Here is a 21,888-nt window from a genome sequence, read left to right on the forward strand (position 1 = left end):
GCAATACTTGACATCCGTCCATTAGGGCTATTGATGCCGGCCAGCGGTGTTCTTTGCTGATTCTTGAAAGTCTCTGAAAGTCCACCCCATAAGGGAAACGATTTCAGGCTCCATATCTTTGCTTCCTGCAGAAGTGGAGATCCGGCGAGCTGAAGTCAGCCTGCTAGAAAACGGATCCCTGGAAACAGGACCCAGACCAAAGTATCAAGATGAAATAGAAGATGGATGCTGCTAGGTCTACCTCCTGGAAGTGTCTTGTGTCCAGGCAGTAAAACCTTTCTCCTTGTCATCAAGCCCCTGAGGGTCCTAAAGTCACCAGCCCCAGGTAGGCTGTTGCGGCCAAGTGGCAATGGATGACTTCCAAGAGACAGACTCAGTTCCCTCGAAGGGTATTGTCCTTTGTCTCAATCAAGTGCCCTGGCGTGGGTGGCAATCACCCCTCCCGTTGTGTACTTTTGGCTCGCAATATTCCGCAGACAACTAGAGAGCTAAAAATCTATGAAGTTGACCCACAAACATGGCACAGACCTATAAGTAGCATCCCTCGATTCAGGGCATCCTCAGCTATCATGAGACACCTCGCAGGGGCCGCCAGTACAATATTTGAGACCAACAGCTACACTGGGCACATTAGATGGCATCCGCAGCAATAGGAAAATGCAATCGGGTGACACAGGGGACTGGCCCAGAGGAGCTGTCAAGGTTCCTTCCAAATCTAGACGACCACGGCATGGCTTCAGATGGCTGGGTGAGCAGAGCATTGTGGGAGAGGGGGCAGGCTGCTGAGTAGGGCCTGAATTTGGTAGCCAGGGCTTTTGTGGAGATGAATGCTAGGCTGGGCCATGGCAGGGAAGCTTGTGGCAGTGGTGGCTGGTGTGGATGAGGCCTGTGAGAGGGCCGAGGCCACCTCCACCCTATGCTGAGAGCCTGGGGTGCGTGAGGTGGAGCTCAGCGTGGGGGTGAGTCTCTCATACTTACCTGGCAGGGGAAATACCATGATCGGGAAGGTGGTTTTCCCAGGGTGAGGCTTCTCCATTGCACTGTGGTTGTTGCTGACCCCTGTGATTTCCCCCAAGGGGAAAACTCAACTGCATAATTTGTGGTAGTGGGGGACTGCATTCGTGCTTTCCCCTGATATTAAGTATGACAAAAATAGACCAGACTGGATGAGTTGATAAAACAGGCTAGAATGCTTTCTTTACAACTGTTATGGATTGGTTTGTGTATCCAAGTGAGTCTATACTGCAATGCTTTTTCTCCTGAAGGCTTTGTTGCAAGGTACTTTGCAAGAAAACTTCTGTCAACAATTTAGTTTCTTCTTGTGAATGGGAGGACAAAAGAGGTCTTCTCTGTTCATGGTGGGCAGCTGGCCTGCTTGACCCTTGTCTAGACAAAACAGCCAAGTGGAAAGATAGCAGCTAGGGCTGTCTGGTGTCCTGCAAGCCCTGACTATGGAGAGAGGGCCTGTTGGCACATCCAGAGTAGCTTCCTGTGGCCAGATGTCTGTGGTCAGCAGCGTTATTGCTTGTGAGGAGGAGCGGCGTGCGGCTGTTGACAAAAGTGCCATTTTCTGTGGACTTCCAGTTGACAGAAAGCCTTGGGAATTTGGGAGCTCCCCGGTTTTGTGGACAAAATGCCCCTTTTGCCGACAAAACCCTCTAGTCTAGACTTAGCCTAGTAGCTGAGGCTACGTCTACGCTAGAAGCATCTCTCAAGAGTGCTTAGTGTCGCAAGAGACGTACCGCCAAATCTTCTGTCGACAGATTGTGTCTACGCGTAAGAGCAGATGGATCCTTTGATCGCTCCGTGGCCATAAAAAGTCCTCCGGAGCATCTACACGGACGGCTTTCTGTTGCCAATTTCTGTTGACAAAAGGCACGTTGGTTGTGGACGACCTGCGAGTTTTGTAGCCTAAACCCTAGCGGTGTCTCCAAAAGTCTCTAGCGTAGCCCTTGGCGGGTAGTAAGTGGAGTGCCCCGGTTTTAGCCGCGGGGCTGGGGCTGTTGAACATAGAAGCAGAGAATCCTAGAATCCTAGGACTGGAAGGGACCTCGAGAGGCCATCGAGTCCAGCCCCCTGCCCCAATGGCAGGACCAAGTACTATCTAAACCATCGCTGAGAGACATCTATCTAACCTGTTCTTAAATATCTCCAGTGATGGGGATTCCACAACCTCCCTTGGCAATTTAGTCCACTGATTGACCGCCCTGACAGTTAGGAACTTTTTCCTAATGTCCAACCTAAACCTCCCTTGCTGCAGTTTAAGCCCGTTGCCTCTTGTTCTATCCTCAGAGGCCAAGAAGAACAAGTTTTCTCCTTCTTCCTTATGACTCCCTTTTAGATGCCTGAAAACCGCTATCATGTCTCCCTTCAATCGTCTCTTTTCCAAACTAAACAAGCCCAATTGTTTCAACCTTTTTTCATAGGTCACATTCTCGAGACCTTGAATCATTCTTGTCGCTCTTTTCTGGACCCTCTCTAGTTTCCGCACATCTTTTTTGAACTGCGGTGCCCAGAACTGGACACAATCCTCCAGCTGAGGCCTAACCAGCGCAGAGTAGAGCGAAAGAATGACTTCTCTTGTCTTCTTCACAACACACTTGTTAATGCGTCCCAGATTCATGTTGGCTTTTTTTTGCCAAGGCATCACACTGTTGACTCATATTTAGCTTGTGGTCCACGATAATCCCTAGATCCTGTTCTGCTGGAGTCCTTCCTAGACAGCCTCTCCCCATTCTGTATGTGTGAAACGGATTGTTCCTTCCCAAGTGGAGCACTTTGCATTTGTCCTTATTAAACTTCATCCTCTTTACCTCAGACTATTTGTCCAATTTATCCAGATCATTTGGAATGACGACCCTCTCCTCCAAAGCAGTTGCAACCCCTCCCAACTTGGGATCATGTGCAAACTTAAGAAGCGTCCTTTTTATGCCAAGATCTAAACATCTTCATTGATGACGCGGAGAATGGACTGGATGATTCCAAGCAGGCGGAGAGGTAGTTACGCTGGCTGACAGCGGTGAGGTGCAGAGTGTCCTCGGCCAGTTGGAGCAGTGGGTCAATCGGAATCTGCTGAGGTGGAAGAAGGTCAAGGGCAGAGTCGTGCACTTGGGAGGGAGGAATTGCAAGCATTGTTAGAGGCTGGGAAGTGACTGGCTAAGTTGCAGTGCAGCCAAAATGGAGCTGGGGCTGAGGGGGGCTGCGAAGCTGGCCATGAGCCAAGAGAGTGCCCCCGTATCCAAGGAGGCGCAAGACATATTGGGGTGCATTAGGAGGAGCTTTGCCAGCAGATGGGGGAAGTGATTCTTCTCCTCTACTCGGCGCTGCTGAGGCTGCCTCTGGGCTGGAGGACGACAGGGGGCTTGAAGTCCCGTTGCCGTCTGTGGAGTTGTGTTCCCGCCTCATGCGGGTGGCAGAGCAGCGCCAGCAGCTGCTTGAGCTGCAGCATCTCCAAAGGGCTGCTGAAAGGCCTGGCGGGGGCTGTCCAGCAGCAGGAGCAGGCACTGAGGAAGGATCCATTTTTGCATAGCTATGGAATGGGAAGTGACGGTCTGGGGAGGAGCGCTCCGAAAGGGATGGAGGCTGGTAGTGGAGTCCAAGCTGAAGAGGAATCACCCCAGTGTGGCACTGATTCTAAAAAAACCCATAGCGTCCTGGGCTTGATTAAGAGCAGCATTGCGAGCGAGACTGGAGCGGTCAATCTTTTGTTGTGCTCTGTGCTGATGAGGCCTCAAGCGGAGTGTCCGGTTCTGGGGGCCACGTGTTAGGAGAGATCTGGACAAATTGGAAGAAGTCCAAAGAAGACGAATAAAAATGATTAAAAATCCAGAGAACGTGACCTATGAGGGTTGGAAAAGTCTGATTGTTTAGTCTGGAAAAGAGAGGGCTGGGAAGGGACACGATGAGAGCGTTCACGTAGCTACAAGGGTGATCCTAGGTGGAGGAGGAGGAAACTTCTTCTCCTTGGCCGCTGAGGCTAGAAGAGGCAATGGGCTGAAATTGACGCAAGGGAGCTTTCGGTTGGGCATTAGGGAAAACTTCCTTCCTGTCAGGGTGGTTAAACGCTGGAGTCAATTGCCCGGGGAGGTTGTGGAATCCCATCGCTGGAGATTTTGAAGAGCAGGTTACAAAAGCACCTCTCAGGGCAGGTGTAACTGGTGCTTGGTGGTGCCCTGAGTACAGGGTGTGATATGAGGGGGTTTCCAGGCACAGCTAGAGAAATCTACCCAGGGGAGGTTGACTTAAAATCAAGCTACTTTCAGCCCCAGGCTGAGATATCCTTTTCACAAAGGAAATGCAATCAGCCACAAAAGTAGCCCTGCCAGCTCCAGCGGCCAGCCAGGTGCCAAATAAGTAAACACACACACTTCTCAGCTGCTCCAGCAGCCCAGACCAAACAAGCCTAACTCAGGCGAAAGGTTTTCAAACCTATTTCACCGAAGGGCAGACGGATTCTTCTAAGCCCGAAGGGCCCGGCCGCAGTCTCAAGTCACTTCATATTTGGATCTAACCCAAATCGCCACGTGTGCCAGTCCTTCAGATCTAAGAGCTAAAGGTTTAGAAATACAAAAGAAAGAAGAGGTTTGGAGAGAAAAATGGTGAAAGCAATACTTGACATCCGTCCATTAGGGCTATTGATGCCGGCCAGCGGTGTTCTTTGCTGATTCTTGAAAGTCTCTGAAAGTCCACCCCATAAGGGAAACGATTTCAGGCTCCATATCTTTGCTTCCTGCAGAAGTGGAGATCCGGCGAGCTGAAGTCAGCCTGCTAGAAAACGGATCCCTGGAAACAGGACCCAGACCAAAGTATCAAGATGAAATAGAAGATGGATGCTGCTAGGTCTACCTCCTGGAAGTGTCTTGTGTCCAGGCAGTAAAACCTTTCTCCTTGTCATCAAGCCCCTGAGGGTCCTAAAGTCAACAGCCCCAGGTAGGCTGTTGCGGCCAAGTGGCAATGGATGACTTCCAAGAGACAGACTCAGTTCCCTCGAAGGGTATTGTCCTTTGTCTCAATCAAGTGCCCTGGCGTGGGTGGCAATCACCCCTCCCGTTGTGTACTTTTGGCTCGCAATATTCCGCAGACAACTAGAGAGCTAAAAATCTATGAAGTTGACCCACAAACATGGCACAGACCTATAAGTAGCATCCCTCGATTCAGGGCATCCTCAGCTATCATGAGACACCTCGCAGGGGCCGCCAGTACAATATTTGAGACCAACAGCTACACTGGGCACATTAGATGGCTTCCGCAGCAATAGGAAAATGCAATCGGGTGACACAGGGGACTGGCCCAGAGGAGCTGTCAAGGTTCCTTCCAAATCTAGACGACCACGGCATGGCTTCAGATGGCTGGGTGAGCAGAGCATTGTGGGAGAGGGGGCAGGCTGCTGAGTAGGGCCTGAATTTGGTAGCCAGGGCTTTTGTGGAGATGAATGCTAGGCTGGGCCATGGCAGGGAAGCTTGTGGCAGTGGTGGCTGGTGTGGATGAGGCCTGTGAGAGGGCCGAGGCCACCTCCACCCTATGCTGAGAGCCTGGGGTGCGTGAGGTGGAGCTCAGCGTGGGGGTGAGTCTCTCATACTTACCTGGCAGGGGAAATACCATGATCGGGAAGGTGGTTTTCCCAGGGTGAGGCTTCTCCATTGCACTGTGGTTGTTGCTGACCCCTGTGATTTCCCCCAAGGGGAAAACTCAACTGCATAATTTGTGGTAGTGGGGGACTGCATTCGTGCTTTCCCCTGATATTAAGTATGACAAAAATAGACCAGACTGCATGAGTTGATAAAACAGGCTAGAATGCTTTCTTTACAACTGTTATGGATTGGTTTGTGTATCCAAGTGAGTCTATACTGCAATGCTTTTTCTCCTGAAGGCTTTGTTGCAAGGTACTTTGCAAGAAAACTTCTGTCAACAATTTAGTTTCTTTTTGTGAATGGGAGGACAAAAGAGATCTTCTCTGTTGATGGTGGGCAGTTGGCCTGCTTGACCCTTGTCTAGACAAAACAGCCAAGTGGAAAGATAGCAGCTAGGGCTGTCTGGTGTCCTGCAAGCCCTGACTATGGAGAGAGGGCCTGTTGGCACATCCAGAGTAGCTTCCTGTGGCCAGATGTCTGTGATCAGCAGCGTTATTGCTTGTGAGGAGGAGCGGCGTGCGGCTGTTGACAAAAGTGCCATTTTCTGTGGACTTCCAGTTGACAGAAAGCCTTGGGAATTTGGGAGCTCCCCGGTTTTGTGGACAAAATGCCCCTTTTGCCGACAAAACCCTCTAGTCTAGACTTAGCCTAGTAGCTGAGGCTACGTCTACGCTAGAAGCATCTCTCAAGAGTGCTTAGTGTCGCAAGAGATGTACCGCCAAATCTTCTGTCGACAGATTGTGTCTACGCGTAAGAGCAGATGGATCCTTTGATCGCTCCGTGGCCAAAAAAAGTCCTCTGGAGCGTCTACACGGACGGCTTTCTGTTGCCAATTTCTGTTGAAAAAAGGCACGTTGGTTGTGGACGACCTGCGAGTTTTGTAGCCTAAACCCTAGCGGTGTCTCCAAAAGTCTCTAGCGTAGACCTTGGCGGGTAGTAAGTGGAGTGCCCCGGTTTTAGCCGCGGGGCTGGGGCTGTTGAACATAGAAGCAGAGAATCCTAGAATCCTAGGACTGGAAGGGACCTCGAGAGGCCATCGAGTCCAGCCCCCTGCCCCAATGGCAGGACCAAGTACTATCTAAACCATCGCTGAGAGACATCTATCTAACCTGTTCTTAAATATCTCCAGTGATGGGGATTCCACAACCTCCCTTGGCAATTTAGTCCACTGATTGACCGCCCTGACAGTTAGGAACTTTTTCCTAATGTCCAACCTAAACCTCCCTTGCTGCAGTTTAAGCCCGTTGCCTCTTGTTCTATCCTCAGAGGCCAAGAAGAACAAGTTTTCTCCTTCTTCCTTATGACTCCCTTTTAGATACCTGAAAACCGCTATCATGTCTCCCTACAATCGTCTCTTTTCCAAACTAAACAAGCCCAATTGTTTCAACCTTTTTTCATAGGTCACATTCTCGAGACCTTGAATCATTCTTGTCGCTCTTTTCTGGACCCTCTCTAGTTTCCGCACAACTTTTTTGAACTGCGGTGCCCAGAACTGGACACAATCCTCCAGCTGAGGCCTAACCAGCGCAGAGTAGAGCGAAAGAATGACTTCTCTTGTCTTCTTCACAACACACTTGTTAATGCGTCCCAGAGTCATGTTGGCTTTTTTTTGCAACGGCATCACACTGTTGACTCATATTTAGCTTGTGGTCCACGATAATCCCTAGATCCTGTTCTGCTGGAGTCCTTCCTAGACAGCCTCTCCCCATTCTGTATGTGTGAAACGGATTGTTCCTTCCCAAGTGGAGCACTTTGCATTTGTCCTTATTAAACTTCATCCTCTTTACCTCAGACTATTTGTCCAATTTATCCAGATCATTTGGAATGACGACCCTCTCCTCCAAAGCAGTTGCAGCCCCTCCCAACTTGGGATCATCTGCAAACTTAAGAAGCGTCCTTTTTATGCCAAGATCTAAACATCTTCATTGATGACGCGGAGAATGGACTGGATGATTCCAAGTAGGCGGAGAGGTAGTTACGCTGGCTGACAGCGGTGAGGTGCAGAGTGTCCTAGGCCAATTGGAGCAGTGGGTCAATCGGAATCTGCTGAGGTGGAAGAAGGTCAAGGGCAGAGTCGTGCACTTGGGAGGGAGGAATTGCAAGCATTGTTAGAGGCTGGGAAGTGACTGGCTAAGTTGCAGTGCAGCCAAAATAGAGCTGGGGCTGAGGGGGGCTGAGAAGCTGGCCATGAGCCAAGAGAGTGCCCCCGTATCCAAGGAGGCGCAAGACATATTGGGGTGCATTAGGAGGAGCTTTGCCAGCAGATGGGGGAAGTGATTCTTCTCCTCTACTCAGCACTGCTGAGGCTGCCTCTGGGCTGGAGGACGACAGGGGGCTTGAAGTCCCGTTGCTGTTTGTGGAGTTGTGTTCCTGCCTCATGCGGGTGGCAGAGCAGCGCCAGCAGCTGCTTGAGCTGCAGCAGCTCCAAAGGGCTGCTAAAAGGCCTGGCGGGGGCTGTCCAGCAGCAGGAGTAGGCACTGAGGAAGGATCCGTTTTTGCATAGCTATGGAATGGGAAGTGACCGTCTGGGGAGGAGCGCTCCGAAAGGGATGGAGGCTGGTAGTGGAGTCCAAGCTGAAGAGGAATCACCCCAGTGTGGCACTGATTCTAAAAAAACCCATAGCGTCCTGGGCTTGATTAAGAGCAGCATTGCGAGCGAGACTGGAGCGGTCAATCTTTTGTTGTGCTCTGTGCTGATGAGGCCTCAAGCGGAGTGTCCGGTTCTGGGGGCCACGTGTTAGGAGAGATCTGGACAAATTGGAAGAAGTCCAAAGAAGACGAATAAAAATGATTAAAAATCCAGAGAACGTGACCTATGAGGGTTGGAAAAGTCTGATTGTTTAGTCTGGAAAAGAGAGGGCTGGGAAGGGACACGATGAGAGCATTCACGTAGCTACAAGGGTGATCCTAGGTGGAGGAGGAGGAAACTTCTTCTCCTTGGCCGCTGAGGCTAGAAGAGGCAATGGGCTGAAATTGACGCAAGGGAGCTTTCGGTTGGGCATTAGGGAAAACTTCCTTCCTGTCAGGGTGGTTAAACGCTGGAGTCAATTGCCCGGGGAGGTTGTGGAATCCCATCGCTGGAGATTTTGAAGAGCAGGTTAGAAAAGCACCTCTCAGGGCAGGTGTAACTGGTGCTTGGTGGTGCCCTGAGTACAGGGTGTGATATGAGGGGGTTTCCAGGCACAGCTAGAGAAATCTACCCAGGGGAGGTTGACTTAAAATCAAGCTACTTTCAGCCCCAGGCTGAGATATCCTTTTCACTAAGGCAAATGCAATCAGCCACAAAAGTAGCCCTGCCAGCTCCAGCGGCCAGCCAGGTGCCAAATAAGTAAACACACACACTTCTCAGCTGCTCCAGCAGCCCAGACCAAACAAGCCTAACTCAGGCGAAAGGTTTTCAAACCTATTTCACCGAAGGGCAGACGGATTCTTCTAAGCCCGAAGGGCCCGGCCGCAGTCTCAAGTCACTTCATATTTGGATCTAACCCAAATCGCCATGTGTGCCAGTCCTTCAGATCTAAGAGCTAAAGGTTTAGAAATACAAAAGAAAGAAGAGGTTTGGAGAGAAAAATGGTGAAAGCAATACTTGACATCCGTCCATTAGGGCTATTGATGCCGGCCAGCGGTGTTCTTTGCTGATTCTTGAAAGTCTCTGAAAGTCCACCCCATAAGGGAAACGATTTCAGGCTCCATATCTTTGCTTCCTGCAGAAGTGGAGATCCGGCGAGCTGAAGTCAGCCTGCTAGAAAACGGATCCCTGGAAACAGGACCCAGACCAAAGTATCAAGATGAAATAGAAGATGGATGCTGCTAGGTCTACCTCCTGGAAGTGTCTTGTGTCCAGGCAGTAAAACCTTTCTCCTTGTCATCAAGCCCCTGAGGGTCCTAAAGTCACCAGCCCCAGGTAGGCTGTTGCGGCCAAGTGGCAATGGATGACTTCCAAGAGACAGACTCAGTTCCCTCGAAGGGTATTGTCCTTTGTCTCAATCAAGTGCCCTGGCGTGGGTGGCAACCACCCCTCCCGTTGTGTACTTTTGGCTCGCAATATTCCGCAGACAACTAGAGAGCTAAAAATCTATGAAGTTGACCCACAAACATGGCACAGACCTATAAGTAGCATCCCTCGATTCAGGGCATCCTCAGCTATCATGAGACACCTCCCAGGGGCCGCCAGTACAATATTTGAGACCAACAGCTACACTGGGCACATCAGATGGCTTCCGCAGCAATAGGAAAATGCAATCGGGTGACACAGGGGACTGGCCCAGAGGAGCTGTCAAGGTTCCTTCCAAATCTAGACGACCACGGCATGGCTTCAGATGGCTGGGTGAGCAGAGCATTGTGGGAGAGGGGGCAGGCTGCTGAGTAGGGCCTGAATTTGGTAGCCAGGGCTTTTGTGGAGATGAATGCTAGGCTGGGCCATGGCAGGGAAGCTTGTGGCAGTGGTGGCTGGTGTGGATGAGGCCTGTGAGAGGGCCGAGGCCACCTCCACCCTATGCTGAGAGCCTGGGGTGCGTGAGGTGGAGCTCAGCGTGGGGGTGAGTCTCTCATACTTACCTGGCAGGGGAAATACCATGATCGGGAAGGTGGTTTTCCCAGGGTGAGGCTTCTCCATTGCACTGTGGTTGTTGCTGACCCCTGTGATTTCCCCCAAGGGGGAAACTCAACTGCATAATTTGTGGTAGTGGGGGACTGCATTCGTGCTTTCCCCTGATATTAAGTATGACAAAAATAGACCAGACTGGATGAGTTGATAAAACAGGCTAGAATGTTTTCTTTACAACTGATATGGATTGGTTTGTGTATCCAAGTGAGTCTATACTGCAATGCTTTTTCTCCTGAAGGCTTTGTTGCAAGGTACTTTGCAAGAAAACTTCTGTCAACAATTTAGTTTCTTCTTGTGAATGGGAGGACAAAAGAGATCTTCTCTGTTGATGGTGGGCAGCTGGCCTGCTTGACCCTTGTCTAGACAAAACAGCCAAGTGGAAAGATAGCAGCTAGGGCTGTCTGGTGTCCTGCAAGCCCTGACTATGGAGAGAGGGCCTGTTGGCACATCCAGAGTAGCTTCCTGTGGCCAGATGTCTGTGGTCAGCAGCGTTATTGCTTGTGAGGAGGAGCGGCGTGCGGCTGTTGACAAAAGTGCCATTTTCTGTGGACTTCCAGTTGACAGAAAGCCTTGGGAATTTGGGAGCTCCCCGGTTTTGTGGACAAAATGCCCCTTTTGCCGACAAAACCCTCTAGTCTAGACTTAGCCTAGTAGCTGAGGCTACGTCTACGCTAGAAGCATCTCTCAAGAGTGCTTAGTGTCGCAAGAGACGTACCGCCAAATCTTTTGTCGACAGATTGTGTCTACGCGTAAGAGCAGATGGATCCTTTGATCGCTCCGTGGCCAAAAAAAGTCCTCCGGAGCGTCTACACGGACGGCTTTCTGTTGCCAATTTCTGTTGACAAAAGGCACATTGGTTGTGGACGACCTGCGAGTTTTGTAGCCTAAACCCTAGCGGTGTCTCCAAAAGTCTCTAGCGTAGCCCTTGGTGGGTAGTAAGTGGAGTGCCCCGGTTTTAGCCGCGGGGCTGGGGCTGTTGAACATAGAAGCAGAGAATCCTAGAATCCTAGGACTGGAAGGGACCTCGAGAGGCCATCGAGTCCAGCCCCCTGCCCCAATGGCAGGACCAAGTACTATCTAAACCATCGCTGAGAGACATCTATCTAACCTGTTCTTAAATATCTCCAGTGATGGGGATTCCACAACCTCCCTTGGCAATTTAGTCCACTGATTGACCACCCTGACAGTTAGGAACTTTTTCCTAATGTCCAACCTAAACCTCCCTTGCTGCAGTTTAAGCCCGTTGTCTCTTGTTCTATCCTCAGAGGCCAAGAAGAACAAGTTTTCTCCTTCTTCCTTATGACTCCCTTTTAGATACCTGAAAACCGCTATCATGTCTCCCTTCAATCGTCTCTTTTCCAAACTAAACAAGCCCAATTGTTTCAACCTTTTTTCATAGGTCACATTCTCGAGACCTTGAATCATTCTTGTCGCTCTTTTCTGGACCCTCTCTAGTTTCCGCACATCTTTTTTGAACTGCGGTGCCCAGAACTGGACACAATCCTCCAGCTGAGGCCTAACCAGCGCAGAGTAGAGCGAAAGAATGACTTCTCTTGTCTTCTTCACAACACACTTGTTAATGCGTCCCAGATTCATGTTGGCTTTTTTTTGCAAAGGCATCACACTGTTGACTCATATTTAGCTTGTGGTCCACGATAATCCCTAGATCCTGTTCTGCTGGAGTCCTTCCTAGACAGCCTCTCCCCATTCTGTATGTGTGAAACGGATTGTTCCTTCCCAAGTGGAGCACTTTGCATTTGTCCTTATTAAACTTCATCCTCTTTACCTCAGACTATTTGTCCAATTTATCCAGATCATTTGGAATGACGACCCTCTCCTCCAAAGCAGTTGCAACCCCTCCCAACTTGGGATCATCTCCAAACTTAAGAAGCGTCCTTTTTATGCCAAGATCTAAACATCTTCATTGATGACGCGGAGAATGGACTGGATGATTCCAAGTAGGCGGAGAGGTAGTTACGCTGGCTGACAGCGGTGAGGTGCAGAGTGTCCTCGGCCAATTGGAGCAGTGGGTCAGTCGGAATCTGCTGAGGTGGAAGAAGGTCAAGGGCAGAGTCGTGCACTTGGGAGGGAGGAATTGCAAGCATTGTTAGAGGCTGGGAAGTGACTGGCTAAGTTGCAGTGCAGCCAAAATGGAGCTGGGGCTGAGGGGGGCTGAGAAGCTGGCCATGAGCCAAGAGAGTGCCCCCGTATCCAAGGAGGCGCAAGACACATTGGGGTGCATTAGGAGGAGCTTTGCCAGCAGATGGGGGAAGTGATTCTTCTCCTCTACTCGGCGCTGCTGAGGCTGCCTCTGGGCTGGAGGACGACAGGGGGCTTCAAGTCCCGTTGCCGTCTGTGGAGTTGTGTTCCCGCCTCATGCGGGTGGCAGAGCAGCGCCAGCAGCTGCTTGAGCTGCAGCAGCTCCAAAGGGCTGCTAAAAGGCCTGGCGGGGGCTGTCCAGCAGCAGAAGCAGGCACCGAGGAAGGATCCGTTTTTGCATAGCTATGGAATGGGAAGTGACCGTCTGGGGAGGAGCGCTCCGAAAGGGATGGAGGCTGGTAGTGGAGTCCAAGCTGAAGAGGAATCACCCCAGTGTGGCACTGATTCTAAAAAAACCCATCGCGTCCTGGGCTTTATTAAGAGCAGCATTGCGAGCGAGACTGGAGCGGTCAATCTTTTGTTGTGCTCTGTGCTGATGAGGCCCCAAGTGGAGTGTCCGGTTCTGGGGGCCACGTGTTAGGAGAGATCTGGAGAAATTGGAAGAAGTCCAAAGAAGACGAATAAAAATGATTAAAAATCCAGAGAACGTGACCTATGAGGGTGGGAAAAGTCTGATTGTTTAGTCTGGAAAAGAGAGGGCTGGGAAGGGACACGATGAGAGCGTTGACGTAGCTACAAGGGTGATCCGAGGTGGAGGAGGAGGAAACTTCTTCTCCTTGGCCGCTGAGGCCAGAAGAGGCAATGGGCTGAAATTGACGCAAGGGAGCTTTAGGTTGGGAATTAGGGAAAACTTCCTTCCTGTCAGGGTGGATAAACGCTGGAGTCAATTGCCTGGGGAGGTTGTGAAATCCCATCGCTGGAGATTTTGAAGAGCAGGTTAGAAAAGCACCTCTCAGGGCAGGTGTAACTGGTGCTTGGTTGTGCCCTGAGGACAGGGTGTGATATGAGGGGGTTTCCAGGCACAGCTAGAGAAATCTACCCAGGGGAGGTTGACTTAAAATCAAGCTACTTTCAGCCCCAGGCTGGGATTTCCTTTTCACTAAGGCAAATGCAATCAGCCACAAAAGTAGCCCTGCCAGCTCCAGCGGCCAGCCAGGTGCCAAATAAGTAAACCCACACACTTCTCAGCTGCTCCAGCAGCCCAGACCAAACAAGCCCAACTCAGGCGAAAGGTTTTGAAACCTATTTCACCCAAGAGCAGACGGATTCTTCTGGGCCCGAAGGGCCCGGCCGCAGTCTCAAGTCACTACATATGTGGATCTAACCCAAATCGCCACGTGTGCCAGTCCTTCAGATCTAAGAGCTAAAGGTTTAGGAATACAAAAGAAAGAAGAGGTTTGGAGAGAAAAATGGTGAAAGCAATACTTGACATCCGTCCATTAGGGCTATTGATGCCGGCCAGCAGTGTTCTTTGCTGATTTTTGAAAGTCTCTGAAAGTCCACCCCATAAGGGAAACGATTTCAGGCTCCGTATCTTTGCTTCCTGGAGAAGTGGAGATCTGGCGAGCTGAAGTCAGCCTGCTCGAAAACGGATCCCTGGAAACAGGACCCAGACCAGAGTATCAAGGTGAAATACAAGATGGATGCTGCTAGGTCTACCTCCTGGAAGTGTCTTGTGTCCAGGCAGTAAAACCTTTCTCCTTGTCATCAAGCCCCTGAGGGTCCTAAAGTCACCAGCCCCAGGTAGGCTGTTGCGGCCAAGTGGCAATGGATGACTTCCAAGAGACAGACTCAGTTCCCTCGAAGGGTATTGTCCTTTGTCTCAATCAAGTGCCCTGGCGTGGGTGGCAATCACCCCTCCCGTTGTGTACTTTTGGCTCGCAATATTCCGAAGACAACTAGAGAGCTGAAAATCTATGAAGTTGACCCACAAACATGGCACAGACCTATAAGTAGCATCCCTAGATTCAGGGCATCCTCAGCTATCATGAGACACCTCCCATGGGCCACCAGCACAATATTTGGTGCCCACAGCTACACTGGGCACATCAGATGGCTTCCGCAGCAATAGGAAAATGCAATCGGGTGACACAGGGGACTGGCCCAGAGGAGCTGTCAAGGTTCCTTCCAAATCTAGACGACTATGGCATGGCTTCAGATGGCTGGGTGAGCAGAGCATTGTGGGAGAGGGGGCAGGCTGCTGAGTAGGGCCTGAATTTGGTAGCCAGGGCTTTTGTGGAGATGAATGCGAGGCTGGGCCATGGCAGGGAAGCTTGTGGCAGTGGTGGCTGGTGTGGATGAGGCCTGTGAGAGGGCCGAGGCCACCTCCACCCTATGCTGAGAGCCTGGGGTGCGTGAGGTGGAGCTCAGCGTGGGGGTGAGTCTCTCATACTTACCTGGCAGGGGAAATACCATGATCTGGAAGGTGGTTTTCCCAGAGTGAGGCTTCTTCATTGCACTCTGGTTGTTGCTGACCCCTGTGGTTTCCCCCAAGGGGGAAACTCAACTGCATAATTTGTGGTAGTGGGGGACTGCATTCGTGCTTTCCCCTGATACTAAGTATAGCAAAAATAGACTAGACTGAATGAGTTGATAGAATTGGCTAAAATGTCTTGTTTGAAACTGTTATGGATTGGTTTGTGTATCCAAGTGAGTCTAGACTGCAGTGCTTTTTTTTTCTGAAGGCTTTGTTGTTAGAAAACTTCTGTCAACAGTTTAGTTTTTTTTTGTGAATGGGAGGGCAAAAGAGATTTTCTCTGTTGATGGTGGGTAGTTAGCCTGCTTGGTCCTTGTCTAGACAAAACAGCTAAGTGGAAAGATAGCAGCTAGGGCTGTCTGGTGTCCTGCAAGCCCTGACTATGGAGAGAGGGCCTCTTGGCATGTTCTGAGTATCTTCCTGTGGCCAGATGTCTGTGGACAGCAGCGTTATTGCTTGTGAGGAGGAGCGGCGTGCGGCTGTTGACAAAAGTGCCATTTTCTGTGGACTTCCAGTTGACAGAAAGCCTTGGGAATTTGGGATCTCCCCCGTTTTGCGGACAAAATGCCCCTTTTGCCAACAAAACCCTCTAGTCTAGACTTAGCCTAGTAGCTGAGGCTAGGTCTACGCTAGAAGCATCTCTCAAGAGTACTTAGTGTCGCAAGAGACATACCGCCAAATCTTCTGTCGACAGATCGTGTCTACGCGTAAGAGCGGATGGATCCTTTGATCCGCTCCGTGGCCAAACAAAGTCCTCCGGAGAGTCTACGCGGACGGCTTTCTGTTGCCAATTTCTGTTGACAAAAGGCACGTTGGTTGTGGACAACCTGCGAGTTTTGTAGCCCAAACCCTAGCGGTGTCTCCAAAAGTCTCTGGTGTAGCCCTTGGCAGCCAGCAAGTGGAGTGCCCCGGTTTTAGCCGCGGGGCTGGGGCTGTTGAACATAGAAGCAGAGAATCCTAGACTACTAGGAGTGGAAGGGACCTCGAGAGGCCATCGAGTCCAGCCCCCTGCCCCAATGGCAGGACCAAGTACTGTCTAAACCATCGCTGAGAGACATCTATCTAACCTGTTCTTAAATATATCCAGTGATGGGGATTCCACAACCAACCTTGGCAATTTAGTCCACTGTTTGACCGCCCTGACAGTTAGGAACTTTTTCCTAATGTCCAATCCACACCTGCCTTTCTGCAGTTTTAGCCCGTTGCCTCTTGTTCTATCCTCAGAGGCCAAGAAGAACAAGTTTTCTCCTTCTTCCTTATGACTCCCTTTTAGATACCTGAAAACCGCTATCATGTCTCCCTTCAATCGTCTCATTTCCAAACTAAACAAGCCCAATTGTTTCAACCTTTTTTCATAGGTCACATTCTCGAGACCTTGAATCATTCTTGTCGCTCTTTTCTGGACCCTCTCTAGTTTCCGCACATCTTTTTTGAACTGCGGTGCCCACAACTGGACACAATACTCCAGCTGAGGCCTAACCAGCCCAGAGTAGAGCGAAAGAATAACTTTTCTTGTCTTGTTCACAACGCACTTGTTAATGCGTCCTAGAATCATGTTGGCTTTTTTTTGCAACGGCATCACACTGTTGACTCATATTTAGCTTGTGGTCCACGATAATCCCTAGATCCTGTTCTGCTGGAGTCCTTCCTAGACAGCCTCTCCCCATTCTGTATGTGTGAAACGGATTGTTCCTTCCCAAGTGGAGCACTTTGCATTTGTCCTTATTAAACTTCATCCTGTTTACCTCAGACTATTTGTCCAATTTATCCAGATCATTTGGAATGACGACCCTCTCCTCCAAAGCAGTTGCAACCCCTCCCAACTTGGGATCATCTGCAAACTTAAGAAGCGTCCTTTTTATTCCAATATCTAAACATCTTCATTGATGACGCGGAGAATGGACTGGATGATTCCAAGTAGGCGGAGAGGTAGTTACGCTGGCTGACAGCGGTGAGGTACAGAGTGTCCTCGGCCAATTGGAGCAGTGGGTCAATCGGAATCTGCTGAGGTGGAAGAAGGTCAAGGGCAGAGTCCTGCACTTGGGAGGGAGGAATTGCAAGCATTGTTAGAGGCTGGGAAGTGACTGGCTAAGTTGCAGTGCAGCCAAAATGGAGCTGGGGCTGACAGGGGCTGAGAAGCTGGCCATGAGCCAAGAGAGTGCCCCCGTATCCAAGGAGGCGCAAGACATATTGGGGTGCATTAGGAGGAGCTTTGCCAGCAGATGGGGAAGTGATTCTTCTCCTCTACTCGGCACTGCTGAGGCTGCCTCTGGGCTGGAGGACGACAGGGGGCTTGAAGTCCCGTTGCCGTCTGTGGAGTTGTGTTCCTGCCTCATGCGGGTGGCAGAGCAGCGCCAGCAGCTGCTTGAGCTGCAGCAGCTCCAAAGGGCTGCTGAAAGGCCTGGCGGGGGCTGTCCAGCAGCAGGAGCAGGCACCGAGGAAGGATCCGTTTTTGCATAGCTATGGAATGGGAAGTGACCGTCTGGGGAGGAGCGCTCCGAAAGGGATGGAGGCTGGTAGTGGAGTCCAAGCTGAAGAGGAATCACCCCAGTGTGGCACTGATTCTAAAAAAACCCATAGCGTCCTGGGCTTGATTAAGAGCAGCATTGCAAGCGAGACTGGAGCGGTCAATCTTTTGTTGTGCTCTGTGCTGATGAGGCCTCAAGCGGAGTGTCCGGTTCTGGGGGCCACGTGTTAGGAGAGATCTGGACAAATTGGAAGAAGTCCAAAGAAGACGAATAAAAATGATTAAAAATCCAGAGAACGTGACCTATGAGGGTTGGAAAAGTCTGATTGTTTAGTCTGGAAAAGAGAGGGCTGGGAAGGGACACGATGAGAGCGTTCACGTAGCTACAAGGGAGATCCTAGGTGGAGGAGGAGGAAACTTCTTCTCCTTGGCCGCTGAGGCTAGAAGAGGCAATGGGCTGAAATTGACGCAAGGGAGCTTTAGGTTGGGCATTAGGAAAAACTTCCTTCCTGTCAGGGTGGATAAACGCTGGAGTCAATTGCCTGGGGAGGTTGTGGAATCCCATCGCTGGAGATTTTGAAAAGCAGGTTACAAAAGCACCTCTCAGGGCAGGTGTAACTGGTGCTTGGTGGTGCCCTGAGTACAGGGTGTGATATGAGGGGGTTTCCAGGCACAGCTAGAGAAATCTACCCAGGGGAGGTTGACTTAAAATCAAGCTACTTTCAGCCCCAGGCTGGGATTTCCTTTTCACTAAGGCAAATGCAATCAGCCACAAAAGTAGCCCTGCCAGCTCCAGCGGCCAGCCAGGTGCCAAATAAGTAAACCCACACACTTCTCAGCTGCTCCAGCAGCCCAGACCAAACAAGCCCAACTCAGGCGAAAGGTTTTGAAACCTATTTCACCCAAGGGCAGACGGATTCTTCTGGGCCCGAAGGGCCCGGCCGCAGTCTCAAATCACTACATACGTGGATCTAACCCAAATCGCCACGTGTGCCAATCCTTCAGATCTAAGAGCTAAAGGTTTAGGAATACAAAAGAAAGAAGAGGTTTGGAGAGAAAAATGGTGAAAGCAATACTTGACATCCGTCCATTAGGGCTATTGATGCCGGCCAGCGGTGTTCCTTGCTGATTCTTGAAAGTCTCTGAAAGTCCACCCCATAAGGGAAACGATTTCAGGCTCCATATCTTTGCTTCCTGGAGAAGTGGAGATCCGGCGAGCTGAAGTCAGCCTGCTAGAAAACGGATCCCTGGAAACAGGACCCAGACCAAAGTATCAAGATGAAATAGAAGATGGATGCTGCTAGGTCTACCTCCTGGAAGTGTCTTGTGTCCAGGCAGTAAAACCTTTCTCCTTGTCATCAAGCCCCTGAGGGTCCTAAAGTCACCAGCCCCAGGTAGGCTGTTGCGGCCAAGTGGCAATGGATGACTTCCAAGAGACAGACTCAGTTCCCTCGAAGGGTATTGTCCTTTGTCTCAATCAAGTGCCCTGGCGTGGGTGGCAATCACCCCTCCCGTTGTGTACTTTTGGCTCGCAATATTCCGCAGACAACTAGAGAGCTAAAAATCTATGAAGTTGACCCACAAACATGGCACAGACCTATAAGTAGCATCCCTCGATTCAGGGCATCCTCAGCTATCATGAGACACCTCCCAGGGGCCGCCAGTACAATATTTGAGACCAACAGCTACACTGGGCACATCAGATGGCTTCCGCAGCAATAGGAAAATGCAATCGGGTGACACAGGGGACTGGCCCAGAGGAGCTGTCAAGGTTCCTTCCAAATCTAGACGACCACGGCATGGCTTCAGATGGCTGGGTGAGCAGAGCATTGTGGGAGAGGGGGCAGGCTGCTGAGTAGGGCCTGAATTTGGTAGCCAGGGCTTTTGTGGAGATGAATGCTAGGCTGGGCCATGGCAGGGAAGCTTGTGGCAGTGGTGGCTGGTGTGGATGAGGCCTGTGAGAGGGCCGAGGCCACCTCCACCCTATGCTGAGAGCCTGGGGTGCGTGAGGTGGAGCTCAGCGTGGGGGTGAGTCTCTCATACTTACCTGGCAGGGGAAATACCATGATCGGGAAGGTGGTTTTCCCAGGGTGAGGCTTCTCCATTGCACTGTGGTTGTTGCTGACCCCTGTGATTTCCCCCAAGGGGGAAACTCAACTGCATAATTTGTGGTAGTGGGGGACTGCATTCGTGCTTTCCCCTGATATTAAGTATGACAAAAATAGACCAGACTGGATGAGTTGATAAAACAGGCTAGAATGTTTTCTTTACAACTGATATGGATTGGTTTGTGTATCCAAGTGAGTCTATACTGCAATGCTTTTTCTCCTGAAGGCTTTGTTGCAAGGTACTTTGCAAGAAAACTTCTGTCAACAATTTAGTTTCTTCTTGTGAATGGGAGGAGAAAAGAGATCTTCTCTGTTGATGGTGGGCAGCTGGCCTGCTTGACCCTTGTCTAGACAAAACAGCCAAGTGGAAAGATAGCAGCTAGGGCTGTCTGGTGTCCTGCAAGCCCTGACTATGGAGAGAGGGCCTGTTGGCACATCCAGAGTAGCTTCCTGTGGCCAGATGTCTGTGGTCAGCAGCGTTATTGCTTGTGAGGAGGAGCGGCGTGCGGCTGTTGACAAAAGTGCCATTTTCTGTGGACTTCCAGTTGACAGAAAGCCTTGGGAATTTGGGAGCTCCCCGGTTTTGTGGACAAAATGCCCCTTTTGCCGACAAAACCCTCTAGTCTAGACTTAGCCTAGTAGCTGAGGCTACGTCTACGCTAGAAGCATCTCTCAAGAGTGCTTAGTGTCGCAAGAGACGTACCGCCAAATCTTTTGTCGACAGATTGTGTCTACGCGTAAGAGCAGATGGATCCTTTGATCGCTCCGTGGCCAAAAAAAGTCCTCCGGAGCGTCTACACGGACGGCTTTCTGTTGCCAATTTCTGTTGACAAAAGGCACATTGGTTGTGGACGACCTGCGAGTTTTGTAGCCTAAACCCTAGCGGTGTCTCCAAAAGTCTCTAGCGTAGCCCTTGGTGGGTAGTAAGTGGAGTGCCCCGGTTTTAGCCGCGGGGCTGGGGCTGTTGAACATAGAAGCAGAGAATCCTAGAATCCTAGGACTGGAAGGGACCTCGAGAGGCCATCGAGTCCAGCCCCCTGCCCCAATGGCAGGACCAAGTACTATCTAAACCATCGCTGAGAGACATCTATCTAACCTGTTCTTAAATATCTCCAGTGATGGGGATTCCACAACCTCCCTTGGCAATTTAGTCCACTGATTGACCACCCTGACAGTTAGGAACTTTTTCCTAATGTCCAACCTAAACCTCCCTTGCTGCAGTTTAAGCCCGTTGTCTCTTGTTCTATCCTCAGAGGCCAAGAAGAACAAGTTTTCTCCTTCTTCCTTATGACTCCCTTTTAGATACCTGAAAACCGCTATCATGTCTCCCTTCAATCGTCTCTTTTCCAAACTAAACAAGCCCAATTGTTTCAACCTTTTTTCATAGGTCACATTCTCGAGACCTTGAATCATTCTTGTCGCTCTTTTCTGGACCCTCTCTAGTTTCCGCACATCTTTTTTGAACTGCGGTGCCCAGAACTGGACACAATCCTCCAGCTGAGGCCTAACCAGCGCAGAGTAGAGCGAAAGAATGACTTCTCTTGTCTTCTTCACAACACACTTGTTAATGCGTCCCAGATTCATGTTGGCTTTTTTTTGCAAAGGCATCACACTGTTGACTCATATTTAGCTTGTGGTCCACGATAATCCCTAGATCCTGTTCTGCTGGAGTCCTTCCTAGACAGCCTCTCCCCATTCTGTATGTGTGAAACGGATTGTTCCTTCCCAAGTGGAGCACTTTGCATTTGTCCTTATTAAACTTCATCCTCTTTACCTCAGACTATTTGTCCAATTTATCCAGATCATTTGGAATGACGACCCTCTCCTCCAAAGCAGTTGCAACCCCTCCCAACTTGGGATCATCTCCAAACTTAAGAAGCGTCCTTTTTATGCCAAGATCTAAACATCTTCATTGATGACGCGGAGAATGGACTGGATGATTCCAAGTAGGCGGAGAGGTAGTTACGCTGGCTGACAGCGGTGAGGTGCAGAGTGTCCTCGGCCAATTGGAGCAGTGGGTCAGTCGGAATCTGCTGAGGTGGAAGAAGGTCAAGGGCAGAGTCGTGCACTTCGGAGGGAGGAATTGCAAGCATTGTTAGAGGCTGGGAAGTGACTGGCTAAGTTGCAGTGCAGCCAAAATGGAGCTGGGGCTGAGGGGGGCTGAGAAGCTGGCCATGAGCCAAGAGAGTGCCCCCGTATCCAAGGAGGCGCAAGACACATTGGGGTGCATTAGGAGGAGCTTTGCCAGCAGATGGGGGAAGTGATTCTTCTCCTCTACTCGGCGCTGCTGAGGCTGCCTCTGGGCTGGAGGACGACAGGGGGCTTCAAGTCCCGTTGCCGTCTGTGGAGTTGTGTTCCCGCCTCATGCGGGTGGCAGAGCAGCGCCAGCAGCTGCTTGAGCTGCAGCAGCTCCAAAGGGCTGCTAAAAGGCCTGGCGGGGG

The 21,888-nt window shown here is 50.6% G+C and overlaps 1 protein-coding gene and 5 non-coding genes across 13 annotated transcripts in view; all 6 read left to right on the forward strand.

Annotated features, from left to right (window-relative positions):
• Window positions 1-21,888, forward strand: part of OTOF (otoferlin) — a 272,506-nt gene that overhangs the window by 193,578 nt on the left and 57,040 nt on the right. The window lies entirely within an intron of this gene.
• On the forward strand, window positions 971-1,134 carry LOC142011705 (U1 spliceosomal RNA). The gene has a single exon (XR_012645176.1). It is a non-coding gene; the product is annotated as a U1 spliceosomal RNA (small nuclear RNA).
• LOC142011706 (U1 spliceosomal RNA) lies at window positions 5,575-5,738 on the forward strand. Its single transcript, XR_012645177.1, has one exon. It is a non-coding gene; the product is annotated as a U1 spliceosomal RNA (small nuclear RNA).
• Window positions 10,180-10,343, forward strand: LOC142011707 (U1 spliceosomal RNA). The gene has a single exon (XR_012645178.1). It is a non-coding gene; the product is annotated as a U1 spliceosomal RNA (small nuclear RNA).
• LOC142011714 (U1 spliceosomal RNA) lies at window positions 14,785-14,948 on the forward strand. Its single transcript, XR_012645185.1, has one exon. It is a non-coding gene; the product is annotated as a U1 spliceosomal RNA (small nuclear RNA).
• On the forward strand, window positions 19,379-19,542 carry LOC142011708 (U1 spliceosomal RNA). Its single transcript, XR_012645179.1, has one exon. It is a non-coding gene; the product is annotated as a U1 spliceosomal RNA (small nuclear RNA).

This window comes from Carettochelys insculpta, chromosome 3 (genome assembly GCF_033958435.1).
Source record: "Carettochelys insculpta isolate YL-2023 chromosome 3, ASM3395843v1, whole genome shotgun sequence".
NCBI classification, from domain to species: Eukaryota; Metazoa; Chordata; order Testudines; family Carettochelyidae; genus Carettochelys; species Carettochelys insculpta.